The following is a 12,688-nucleotide window of genomic DNA, read 5'->3' as shown; positions in this document are numbered from 1 at the left end:
CCACCCAAAGAACAACTTCTTCTGCGCAGCTTGTTTTCTAGGCAGCAGCGCTATTGTGATGTCATCGGGGGGCATTGTGACAAGCCGCCAGTGTTCCGTCTCTTCATGTTGTGCACAGTTCAAACGGAAAATACATCAACAGGCAGACTACAGAAAAGCTTACTATCAAAGGTTAGAGGGGGGCTTTCTCAGAGGGCTTTTTACAGTTTTTCTATTCCCAATTAGCCGTTTAAGTGTACTTATTGAAAGTAGTAATTCTTTCATAGGCCGCCCTTTCTTAGTATTTGACGTTCCTTATATTGCGGTATGAGGCTTCGCAGTAGGTTGCAAACATTCATCACCCATGACTGTCCCCAATTGAGCTCAGAAGCTCAATGTCTATCATGACCTCTCTTTTAGAATGTCCAAGAGCAAGCAAACTATTCCTCCAGGAGAGGGCGCCAACAGACTACTAAAGAGATCATCATTACTCAAAGAAAACCCCAAAAACCAATGCATGATAGGAATAAACAGGTAACTTTCTTTGGAGTGGAAGCGGAGAGATCGCACCAGATGCCAATTCTAGATGTTATCACACCTGTGGTCACTGCAGCAGCAGGTGAATCCACTTTGTCCAAAAGGGATCTATTCCATTCAATTGCAAATGATCTAGATAAGACAGAGAACTGCAGCACGGGGACATAGCCGAGTTGGTCAGGTTGAGTGGTGATGAGTTTGCTATTTGGATGAATAAAGAAAGTCAAAAGTGTGAAAGATAAAAAACAAAAGGAGGAAGTGTGAAAAGTGAATGGGCCAAATTGAGGTGCATATGAAGACGTATGCTTTCTTCCAATTCATTAAATCGGGCTAATATGAATCAGGTGAATTGAGTTCTGCTTTTGGAAACTGGGTTAAGAAGGGGTGCACCGTTCCTGGAGGTACTGCAATACCAGGTCAATGCGTGGAGTGGACAGAGCAAGCTCTTTTTCCATCTCCCTGTTCTAAAAATCCATTTAATATATGGTCCCCAGATAGGGGACGTATCAGATATTAAACTGATAAGAACAGATTTTTTGATTTAATGAAGCTTTCCAAAGCACCGCAAAAAATGCATGACCGAAGTCACACCAAAAACAGTGCAAAGGCTAGGATTCGTGTGGACCCCTCCGTGAGGAGAGGGTCCCCAAAAATCAACCCCGTCCCTCTGAGCCAGAAGGCCACAGCAAGGGTCAGGGATCTTCGGTGCTCCCCCAAGCCGAAGCCTGGTTGAGCCTTGTCGTTGCTCCCAGCATCCACCCAGGCATCTTACCCAAGTGGAGTAGAGAGCTACTAGTTGTTGGTTTCGCAGCCGAAACTGCCCGGACCGTCAACCGGTGTTGGTTTCTCAGCCCAAGGCTAACCGGACCTCCAACCGGGTGTTGGTTTCTCAGCCGAAGCTGACCCGGACCTCCAACCGGGTGTTGGTTTCTCAGCCGAAACTGACCCAGACCTCCAACCGGGTGTTGGTTTCTCAGCCGAAGCTGACCCGGACCTCCAACCGGGTGTTGGTTTCTCAGCCGAAGCTGACCCGGACCTCCAACCGGGTGTTGGTTTCTCAGCCCAAAGCTGAACGGACCTCCGACCATGATTATAAAAATTTCTCTTCCTAGCCAGAAGGCCGGGATAGAGCAATATGCGCAGAAAGTATGAAAGGGCAAGGTACGGTGTGCTACAGAGCCCAAAGCTCGCCGGGGTCCCAAGCCAGCAAGCTCAGACTCACTCCAGGGTCGTCAGTCCTGGGGCACATTGCACCATAGCCCCCACACTTACTCAGTCTAATAGCCTCGATCCTGGCAGGGCCATGTTTTCCTCTAGATGAATATACTATACATCCAGAGTACTAGCAAGCGCAACCTTCCAGTGTGCATTGCATCTGCCGAGCCTCACAGACACTACACTTGATCTTAGCCAAAAGGCCGAGAAGCGATAACCAGAATTGGTTTGGGCCTCGAGTGGCACCCTGGCCTATGCCGGACACATCTTAGGGAGAGAGAGCGAGAGGGAGACAAACCCACGCCTACACAAGACATTTTGTCACCCAAGCCAACCCTTGAAAAGGCTGCTTTGCAGAGCCAAAACAAGAAGAATGGTGCGTTTTGCAGCCGCCGCCCACTGCAATGAATCTGAATAACTCCTCCTTTAGGGCGCAAGCAACTCCCCTCCCCCTTGCAGTCTTTCCAATTCACGATACAAAAAGACGGACAGGACAGGTTGCCTGACTTTCCGTCACTGCCACCCTTTGCCATCCTTACCCGTAGAAAGCCCTTTCATCATCCCCAAACCCTAATCTTTTCCCTTTCCTTCCCAGCCCCCAAACCCTGCCCTCTGTACCTTTCTCACCACCCGCTTCCCTTCTCCTGTCATCCCCCTACCACCCGGGAAAAAAAGAGATTGCCCCCTCCTTCCACTAGCCCACCCTCCCACCCAAAGAACAACTTCTTCTGCGCAGCTTGTTTTCTAGGCAGCAGCGCTATTGTGATGTCATCGGGGGGCATTGTGACAAGCCGCCAGTGTTCCGTCTCTTCATGTTGTGCACAGTTCAAACGGAAAATACATCAACAGGCAGACTACAGAAAAGCTTACTATCAAAGGTTAGAGGGGGGCTTTCTCAGAGGGCTTTTTACAGTTTTTCTATTCCCAATTAGCCGTTTAAGTGTACTTATTGAAAGTAGTAATTCTTTCATAGGCCGCCCTTTCTTAGTATTTGACGTTCCTTATATTGCGGTATGAGGCTTCGCAGTAGGTTGCAAACATTCATCACCCATGACTGTCCCCAATTGAGCTCAGAAGCTCAATGTCTATCATGACCTCTCTTTTAGAATGTCCAAGAGCAAGCAAACTATTCCTCCAGGAGAGGGCGCCAACAGACTACTAAAGAGATCATCATTACTCAAAGAAAACCCCAAAAACCAATGCATGATAGGAATAAACAGGTAACTTTCTTTGGAGTGGAAGCGGAGAGATCGCACCAGATGCCAATTCTAGATGTTATCACACCTGTGGTCACTGCAGCAGCAGGTGAATCCACTTTGTCCAAAAGGGATCTATTCCATTCAATTGCAAATGATCTAGATAAGACAGAGAACTGCAGCACGGGGACATAGCCGAGTTGGTCAGGTTGAGTGGTGATGAGTTTGCTATTTGGATGAATAAAGAAAGTCAAAAGTGTGAAAGATAAAAAACAAAAGGAGGAAGTGTGAAAAGTGAATGGGCCAAATTGAGGTGCATATGAAGACGTATGCTTTCTTCCAATTCATTAAATCGGGCTAATATGAATCAGGTGAATTGAGTTCTGCTTTTGGAAACTGGGTTAAGAAGGGGTGCACCGTTCCTGGAGGTACTGCAATACCAGGTCAATGCGTGGAGTGGACAGAGCAAGCTCTTTTTCCATCTCCCTGTTCTAAAAATCCATTTAATATATGGTCCCCAGATAGGGGACGTATCAGATATTAAACTGATAAGAACAGATACTACACTTGATCTTAGCCAAAAGGCCGAGAAGCGATAACCAGAATTGGTTTGGGCCTCGAGTGGCACCCTGGCCTATGCCGGACACATCTTAGGGAGAGAGAGCGAGAGGGAGACAAACCCACGCCTACACAAGACATTTTGTCACCCAAGCCAACCCTTGAAAAGGCTGCTTTGCAGAGCCAAAACAAGAAGAATGGTGCGTTTTGCAGCCGCCGCCCACTGCAATGAATCTGAATAACTCCTCCTTTAGGGCGCAAGCAACTCCCCTCCCCCTTGCAGTCTTTCCAATTCACGATACAAAAAGACGGACAGGACAGGTTGCCTGACTTTCCGTCACTGCCACCCTTTGCCATCCTTACCCGTAGAAAGCCCTTTCATCATCCCCAAACCCTAATCTTTTCCCTTTCCTTCCCAGCCCCCAAACCCTGCCCTCTGTACCTTTCTCACCACCCGCTTCCCTTCTCCTGTCATCCCCCTACCACCCGGGAAAAAAAGAGATTGCCCCCTCCTTCCACTAGCCCACCCTCCCACCCAAAGAACAACTTCTTCTGCGCAGCTTGTTTTCTAGGCAGCAGCGCTATTGTGATGTCATCGGGGGGCATTGTGACAAGCCGCCAGTGTTCCGTCTCTTCATGTTGTGCACAGTTCAAACGGAAAATACATCAACAGGCAGACTACAGAAAAGCTTACTATCAAAGGTTAGAGGGGGGCTTTCTCAGAGGGCTTTTTACAGTTTTTCTATTCCCAATTAGCCGTTTAAGTGTACTTATTGAAAGTAGTAATTCTTTCATAGGCCGCCCTTTCTTAGTATTTGACGTTCCTTATATTGCGGTATGAGGCTTCGCAGTAGGTTGCAAACATTCATCACCCATGACTGTCCCCAATTGAGCTCAGAAGCTCAATGTCTATCATGACCTCTCTTTTAGAATGTCCAAGAGCAAGCAAACTATTCCTCCAGGAGAGGGCGCCAACAGACTACTAAAGAGATCATCATTACTCAAAGAAAACCCCAAAAACCAATGCATGATAGGAATAAACAGGTAACTTTCTTTGGAGTGGAAGCGGAGAGATCGCACCAGATGCCAATTCTAGATGTTATCACACCTGTGGTCACTGCAGCAGCAGGTGAATCCACTTTGTCCAAAAGGGATCTATTCCATTCAATTGCAAATGATCTAGATAAGACAGAGAACTGCAGCACGGGGACATAGCCGAGTTGGTCAGGTTGAGTGGTGATGAGTTTGCTATTTGGATGAATAAAGAAAGTCAAAAGTGTGAAAGATAAAAAACAAAAGGAGGAAGTGTGAAAAGTGAATGGGCCAAATTGAGGTGCATATGAAGACGTATGCTTTCTTCCAATTCATTAAATCGGGCTAATATGAATCAGGTGAATTGAGTTCTGCTTTTGGAAACTGGGTTAAGAAGGGGTGCACCGTTCCTGGAGGTACTGCAATACCAGGTCAATGCGTGGAGTGGACAGAGCAAGCTCTTTTTCCATCTCCCTGTTCTAAAAATCCATTTAATATATGGTCCCCAGATAGGGGACGTATCAGATATTAAACTGATAAGAACAGATACTACACTTGATCTTAGCCAAAAGGCCGAGAAGCGATAACCAGAATTGGTTTGGGCCTCGAGTGGCACCCTGGCCTATGCCGGACACATCTTAGGGAGAGAGAGCGAGAGGGAGACAAACCCACGCCTACACAAGACATTTTGTCACCCAAGCCAACCCTTGAAAAGGCTGCTTTGCAGAGCCAAAACAAGAAGAATGGTGCGTTTTGCAGCCGCCGCCCACTGCAATGAATCTGAATAACTCCTCCTTTAGGGCGCAAGCAACTCCCCTCCCCCTTGCAGTCTTTCCAATTCACGATACAAAAAGACGGACAGGACAGGTTGCCTGACTTTCCGTCACTGCCACCCTTTGCCATCCTTACCCGTAGAAAGCCCTTTCATCATCCCCAAACCCTAATCTTTTCCCTTTCCTTCCCAGCCCCCAAACCCTGCCCTCTGTACCTTTCTCACCACCCGCTTCCCTTCTCCTGTCATCCCCCTACCACCCGGGAAAAAAAGAGATTGCCCCCTCCTTCCACTAGCCCACCCTCCCACCCAAAGAACAACTTCTTCTGCGCAGCTTGTTTTCTAGGCAGCAGCGCTATTGTGATGTCATCGGGGGGCATTGTGACAAGCCGCCAGTGTTCCGTCTCTTCATGTTGTGCACAGTTCAAACGGAAAATACATCAACAGGCAGACTACAGAAAAGCTTACTATCAAAGGTTAGAGGGGGGCTTTCTCAGAGGGCTTTTTACAGTTTTTCTATTCCCAATTAGCCGTTTAAGTGTACTTATTGAAAGTAGTAATTCTTTCATAGGCCGCCCTTTCTTAGTATTTGACGTTCCTTATATTGCGGTATGAGGCTTCGCAGTAGGTTGCAAACATTCATCACCCATGACTGTCCCCAATTGAGCTCAGAAGCTCAATGTCTATCATGACCTCTCTTTTAGAATGTCCAAGAGCAAGCAAACTATTCCTCCAGGAGAGGGCGCCAACAGACTACTAAAGAGATCATCATTACTCAAAGAAAACCCCAAAAACCAATGCATGATAGGAATAAACAGGTAACTTTCTTTGGAGTGGAAGCGGAGAGATCGCACCAGATGCCAATTCTAGATGTTATCACACCTGTGGTCACTGCAGCAGCAGGTGAATCCACTTTGTCCAAAAGGGATCTATTCCATTCAATTGCAAATGATCTAGATAAGACAGAGAACTGCAGCACGGGGACATAGCCGAGTTGGTCAGGTTGAGTGGTGATGAGTTTGCTATTTGGATGAATAAAGAAAGTCAAAAGTGTGAAAGATAAAAAACAAAAGGAGGAAGTGTGAAAAGTGAATGGGCCAAATTGAGGTGCATATGAAGACGTATGCTTTCTTCCAATTCATTAAATCGGGCTAATATGAATCAGGTGAATTGAGTTCTGCTTTTGGAAACTGGGTTAAGAAGGGGTGCACCGTTCCTGGAGGTACTGCAATACCAGGTCAATGCGTGGAGTGGACAGAGCAAGCTCTTTTTCCATCTCCCTGTTCTAAAAATCCATTTAATATATGGTCCCCAGATAGGGGACGTATCAGATATTAAACTGATAAGAACAGATACTACACTTGATCTTAGCCAAAAGGCCGAGAAGCGATAACCAGAATTGGTTTGGGCCTCGAGTGGCACCCTGGCCTATGCCGGACACATCTTAGGGAGAGAGAGCGAGAGGGAGACAAACCCACGCCTACACAAGACATTTTGTCACCCAAGCCAACCCTTGAAAAGGCTGCTTTGCAGAGCCAAAACAAGAAGAATGGTGCGTTTTGCAGCCGCCGCCCACTGCAATGAATCTGAATAACTCCTCCTTTAGGGCGCAAGCAACTCCCCTCCCCCTTGCAGTCTTTCCAATTCACGATACAAAAAGACGGACAGGACAGGTTGCCTGACTTTCCGTCACTGCCACCCTTTGCCATCCTTACCCGTAGAAAGCCCTTTCATCATCCCCAAACCCTAATCTTTTCCCTTTCCTTCCCAGCCCCCAAACCCTGCCCTCTGTACCTTTCTCACCACCCGCTTCCCTTCTCCTGTCATCCCCCTACCACCCGGGAAAAAAAGAGATTGCCCCCTCCTTCCACTAGCCCACCCTCCCACCCAAAGAACAACTTCTTCTGCGCAGCTTGTTTTCTAGGCAGCAGCGCTATTGTGATGTCATCGGGGGGCATTGTGACAAGCCGCCAGTGTTCCGTCTCTTCATGTTGTGCACAGTTCAAACGGAAAATACATCAACAGGCAGACTACAGAAAAGCTTACTATCAAAGGTTAGAGGGGGGCTTTCTCAGAGGGCTTTTTACAGTTTTTCTATTCCCAATTAGCCGTTTAAGTGTACTTATTGAAAGTAGTAATTCTTTCATAGGCCGCCCTTTCTTAGTATTTGACGTTCCTTATATTGCGGTATGAGGCTTCGCAGTAGGTTGCAAACATTCATCACCCATGACTGTCCCCAATTGAGCTCAGAAGCTCAATGTCTATCATGACCTCTCTTTTAGAATGTCCAAGAGCAAGCAAACTATTCCTCCAGGAGAGGGCGCCAACAGACTACTAAAGAGATCATCATTACTCAAAGAAAACCCCAAAAACCAATGCATGATAGGAATAAACAGGTAACTTTCTTTGGAGTGGAAGCGGAGAGATCGCACCAGATGCCAATTCTAGATGTTATCACACCTGTGGTCACTGCAGCAGCAGGTGAATCCACTTTGTCCAAAAGGGATCTATTCCATTCAATTGCAAATGATCTAGATAAGACAGAGAACTGCAGCACGGGGACATAGCCGAGTTGGTCAGGTTGAGTGGTGATGAGTTTGCTATTTGGATGAATAAAGAAAGTCAAAAGTGTGAAAGATAAAAAACAAAAGGAGGAAGTGTGAAAAGTGAATGGGCCAAATTGAGGTGCATATGAAGACGTATGCTTTCTTCCAATTCATTAAATCGGGCTAATATGAATCAGGTGAATTGAGTTCTGCTTTTGGAAACTGGGTTAAGAAGGGGTGCACCGTTCCTGGAGGTACTGCAATACCAGGTCAATGCGTGGAGTGGACAGAGCAAGCTCTTTTTCCATCTCCCTGTTCTAAAAATCCATTTAATATATGGTCCCCAGATAGGGGACGTATCAGATATTAAACTGATAAGAACAGATACTACACTTGATCTTAGCCAAAAGGCCGAGAAGCGATAACCAGAATTGGTTTGGGCCTCGAGTGGCACCCTGGCCTATGCCGGACACATCTTAGGGAGAGAGAGCGAGAGGGAGACAAACCCACGCCTACACAAGACATTTTGTCACCCAAGCCAACCCTTGAAAAGGCTGCTTTGCAGAGCCAAAACAAGAAGAATGGTGCGTTTTGCAGCCGCCGCCCACTGCAATGAATCTGAATAACTCCTCCTTTAGGGCGCAAGCAACTCCCCTCCCCCTTGCAGTCTTTCCAATTCACGATACAAAAAGACGGACAGGACAGGTTGCCTGACTTTCCGTCACTGCCACCCTTTGCCATCCTTACCCGTAGAAAGCCCTTTCATCATCCCCAAACCCTAATCTTTTCCCTTTCCTTCCCAGCCCCCAAACCCTGCCCTCTGTACCTTTCTCACCACCCGCTTCCCTTCTCCTGTCATCCCCCTACCACCCGGGAAAAAAAGAGATTGCCCCCTCCTTCCACTAGCCCACCCTCCCACCCAAAGAACAACTTCTTCTGCGCAGCTTGTTTTCTAGGCAGCAGCGCTATTGTGATGTCATCGGGGGGCATTGTGACAAGCCGCCAGTGTTCCGTCTCTTCATGTTGTGCACAGTTCAAACGGAAAATACATCAACAGGCAGACTACAGAAAAGCTTACTATCAAAGGTTAGAGGGGGGCTTTCTCAGAGGGCTTTTTACAGTTTTTCTATTCCCAATTAGCCGTTTAAGTGTACTTATTGAAAGTAGTAATTCTTTCATAGGCCGCCCTTTCTTAGTATTTGACGTTCCTTATATTGCGGTATGAGGCTTCGCAGTAGGTTGCAAACATTCATCACCCATGACTGTCCCCAATTGAGCTCAGAAGCTCAATGTCTATCATGACCTCTCTTTTAGAATGTCCAAGAGCAAGCAAACTATTCCTCCAGGAGAGGGCGCCAACAGACTACTAAAGAGATCATCATTACTCAAAGAAAACCCCAAAAACCAATGCATGATAGGAATAAACAGGTAACTTTCTTTGGAGTGGAAGCGGAGAGATCGCACCAGATGCCAATTCTAGATGTTATCACACCTGTGGTCACTGCAGCAGCAGGTGAATCCACTTTGTCCAAAAGGGATCTATTCCATTCAATTGCAAATGATCTAGATAAGACAGAGAACTGCAGCACGGGGACATAGCCGAGTTGGTCAGGTTGAGTGGTGATGAGTTTGCTATTTGGATGAATAAAGAAAGTCAAAAGTGTGAAAGATAAAAAACAAAAGGAGGAAGTGTGAAAAGTGAATGGGCCAAATTGAGGTGCATATGAAGACGTATGCTTTCTTCCAATTCATTAAATCGGGCTAATATGAATCAGGTGAATTGAGTTCTGCTTTTGGAAACTGGGTTAAGAAGGGGTGCACCGTTCCTGGAGGTACTGCAATACCAGGTCAATGCGTGGAGTGGACAGAGCAAGCTCTTTTTCCATCTCCCTGTTCTAAAAATCCATTTAATATATGGTCCCCAGATAGGGGACGTATCAGATATTAAACTGATAAGAACAGATACTACACTTGATCTTAGCCAAAAGGCCGAGAAGCGATAACCAGAATTGGTTTGGGCCTCGAGTGGCACCCTGGCCTATGCCGGACACATCTTAGGGAGAGAGAGCGAGAGGGAGACAAACCCACGCCTACACAAGACATTTTGTCACCCAAGCCAACCCTTGAAAAGGCTGCTTTGCAGAGCCAAAACAAGAAGAATGGTGCGTTTTGCAGCCGCCGCCGCCCACTGCAATGAATCTGAATAACTCCTCCTTTAGGGCGCAAGCAACTCCCCTCCCCCTTGCAGTCTTTCCAATTCACGATACAAAAAGACGGACAGGACAGGTTGCCTGACTTTCCGTCACTGCCACCCTTTGCCATCCTTACCCGTAGAAAGCCCTTTCATCATCCCCAAACCCTAATCTTTTCCCTTTCCTTCCCAGCCCCCAAACCCTGCCCTCTGTACCTTTCTCACCACCCGCTTCCCTTCTCCTGTCATCCCCCTACCACCCGGGAAAAAAAGAGATTGCCCCCTCCTTCCACTAGCCCACCCTCCCACCCAAAGAACAACTTCTTCTGCGCAGCTTGTTTTCTAGGCAGCAGCGCTATTGTGATGTCATCGGGGGGCATTGTGACAAGCCGCCAGTGTTCCGTCTCTTCATGTTGTGCACAGTTCAAACGGAAAATACATCAACAGGCAGACTACAGAAAAGCTTACTATCAAAGGTTAGAGGGGGGCTTTCTCAGAGGGCTTTTTACAGTTTTTCTATTCCCAATTAGCCGTTTAAGTGTACTTATTGAAAGTAGTAATTCTTTCATAGGCCGCCCTTTCTTAGTATTTGACGTTCCTTATATTGCGGTATGAGGCTTCGCAGTAGGTTGCAAACATTCATCACCCATGACTGTCCCCAATTGAGCTCAGAAGCTCAATGTCTATCATGACCTCTCTTTTAGAATGTCCAAGAGCAAGCAAACTATTCCTCCAGGAGAGGGCGCCAACAGACTACTAAAGAGATCATCATTACTCAAAGAAAACCCCAAAAACCAATGCATGATAGGAATAAACAGGTAACTTTCTTTGGAGTGGAAGCGGAGAGATCGCACCAGATGCCAATTCTAGATGTTATCACACCTGTGGTCACTGCAGCAGCAGGTGAATCCACTTTGTCCAAAAGGGATCTATTCCATTCAATTGCAAATGATCTAGATAAGACAGAGAACTGCAGCACGGGGACATAGCCGAGTTGGTCAGGTTGAGTGGTGATGAGTTTGCTATTTGGATGAATAAAGAAAGTCAAAAGTGTGAAAGATAAAAAACAAAAGGAGGAAGTGTGAAAAGTGAATGGGCCAAATTGAGGTGCATATGAAGACGTATGCTTTCTTCCAATTCATTAAATCGGGCTAATATGAATCAGGTGAATTGAGTTCTGCTTTTGGAAACTGGGTTAAGAAGGGGTGCACCGTTCCTGGAGGTACTGCAATACCAGGTCAATGCGTGGAGTGGACAGAGCAAGCTCTTTTTCCATCTCCCTGTTCTAAAAATCCATTTAATATATGGTCCCCAGATAGGGGACGTATCAGATATTAAACTGATAAGAACAGATACTACACTTGATCTTAGCCAAAAGGCCGAGAAGCGATAACCAGAATTGGTTTGGGCCTCGAGTGGCACCCTGGCCTATGCCGGACACATCTTAGGGAGAGAGAGCGAGAGGGAGACAAACCCACGCCTACACAAGACATTTTGTCACCCAAGCCAACCCTTGAAAAGGCTGCTTTGCAGAGCCAAAACAAGAAGAATGGTGCGTTTTGCAGCCGCCGCCCACTGCAATGAATCTGAATAACTCCTCCTTTAGGGCGCAAGCAACTCCCCTCCCCCTTGCAGTCTTTCCAATTCACGATACAAAAAGACGGACAGGACAGGTTGCCTGACTTTCCGTCACTGCCACCCTTTGCCATCCTTACCCGTAGAAAGCCCTTTCATCATCCCCAAACCCTAATCTTTTCCCTTTCCTTCCCAGCCCCCAAACCCTGCCCTCTGTACCTTTCTCACCACCCGCTTCCCTTCTCCTGTCATCCCCCTACCACCCGGGAAAAAAAGAGATTGCCCCCTCCTTCCACTAGCCCACCCTCCCACCCAAAGAACAACTTCTTCTGCGCAGCTTGTTTTCTAGGCAGCAGCGCTATTGTGATGTCATCGGGGGGCATTGTGACAAGCCGCCAGTGTTCCGTCTCTTCATGTTGTGCACAGTTCAAACGGAAAATACATCAACAGGCAGACTACAGAAAAGCTTACTATCAAAGGTTAGAGGGGGGCTTTCTCAGAGGGCTTTTTACAGTTTTTCTATTCCCAATTAGCCGTTTAAGTGTACTTATTGAAAGTAGTAATTCTTTCATAGGCCGCCCTTTCTTAGTATTTGACGTTCCTTATATTGCGGTATGAGGCTTCGCAGTAGGTTGCAAACATTCATCACCCATGACTGTCCCCAATTGAGCTCAGAAGCTCAATGTCTATCATGACCTCTCTTTTAGAATGTCCAAGAGCAAGCAAACTATTCCTCCAGGAGAGGGCGCCAACAGACTACTAAAGAGATCATCATTACTCAAAGAAAACCCCAAAAACCAATGCATGATAGGAATAAACAGGTAACTTTCTTTGGAGTGGAAGCGGAGAGATCGCACCAGATGCCAATTCTAGATGTTATCACACCTGTGGTCACTGCAGCAGCAGGTGAATCCACTTTGTCCAAAAGGGATCTATTCCATTCAATTGCAAATGATCTAGATAAGACAGAGAACTGCAGCACGGGGACATAGCCGAGTTGGTCAGGTTGAGTGGTGATGAGTTTGCTATTTGGATGAATAAAGAAAGTCAAAAGTGTGAAAGATAAAAAACAAAAGGAGGAAGTGTG

General features: G+C 46.7%; 7 non-coding genes across 7 annotated transcripts; all 7 read right to left on the bottom strand.

Moving 5' to 3' along the window:
* Positions 1–895: 895 nt before the first annotated feature.
* Positions 896–1,093, bottom strand: LOC142278878 (U2 spliceosomal RNA). Its single transcript, XR_012741659.1, has one exon. It is a non-coding gene; the product is annotated as a U2 spliceosomal RNA (small nuclear RNA).
* Positions 1,094–3,333: 2,240 nt separating this feature from the next.
* On the bottom strand, positions 3,334–3,524 carry LOC142278898 (U2 spliceosomal RNA). Its single transcript, XR_012741668.1, has one exon. It is a non-coding gene; the product is annotated as a U2 spliceosomal RNA (small nuclear RNA).
* Positions 3,525–4,911: 1,387 nt separating this feature from the next.
* Positions 4,912–5,102, bottom strand: LOC142278897 (U2 spliceosomal RNA). The gene has a single exon (XR_012741667.1). It is a non-coding gene; the product is annotated as a U2 spliceosomal RNA (small nuclear RNA).
* A 1,387-nt stretch (positions 5,103–6,489) lies between these two features.
* LOC142278890 (U2 spliceosomal RNA) lies at positions 6,490–6,680 on the bottom strand. Its single transcript, XR_012741666.1, has one exon. It is a non-coding gene; the product is annotated as a U2 spliceosomal RNA (small nuclear RNA).
* Positions 6,681–8,067: 1,387 nt separating this feature from the next.
* On the bottom strand, positions 8,068–8,258 carry LOC142278877 (U2 spliceosomal RNA). The gene has a single exon (XR_012741658.1). It is a non-coding gene; the product is annotated as a U2 spliceosomal RNA (small nuclear RNA).
* A 1,387-nt stretch (positions 8,259–9,645) lies between these two features.
* Positions 9,646–9,836, bottom strand: LOC142278864 (U2 spliceosomal RNA). Its single transcript, XR_012741647.1, has one exon. It is a non-coding gene; the product is annotated as a U2 spliceosomal RNA (small nuclear RNA).
* Positions 9,837–11,226: 1,390 nt separating this feature from the next.
* On the bottom strand, positions 11,227–11,417 carry LOC142278852 (U2 spliceosomal RNA). Its single transcript, XR_012741637.1, has one exon. It is a non-coding gene; the product is annotated as a U2 spliceosomal RNA (small nuclear RNA).
* Positions 11,418–12,688: the final 1,271 nt, after the last annotated feature.

The sequence above is a fragment of the Anomaloglossus baeobatrachus genome, unplaced genomic scaffold (genome assembly GCF_048569485.1).
Source record: "Anomaloglossus baeobatrachus isolate aAnoBae1 unplaced genomic scaffold, aAnoBae1.hap1 Scaffold_420, whole genome shotgun sequence".
NCBI classification, from domain to species: domain Eukaryota; kingdom Metazoa; phylum Chordata; class Amphibia; order Anura; family Aromobatidae; genus Anomaloglossus; species Anomaloglossus baeobatrachus.
This window is presented reverse-complemented; position numbering and strand designations above follow the sequence as displayed.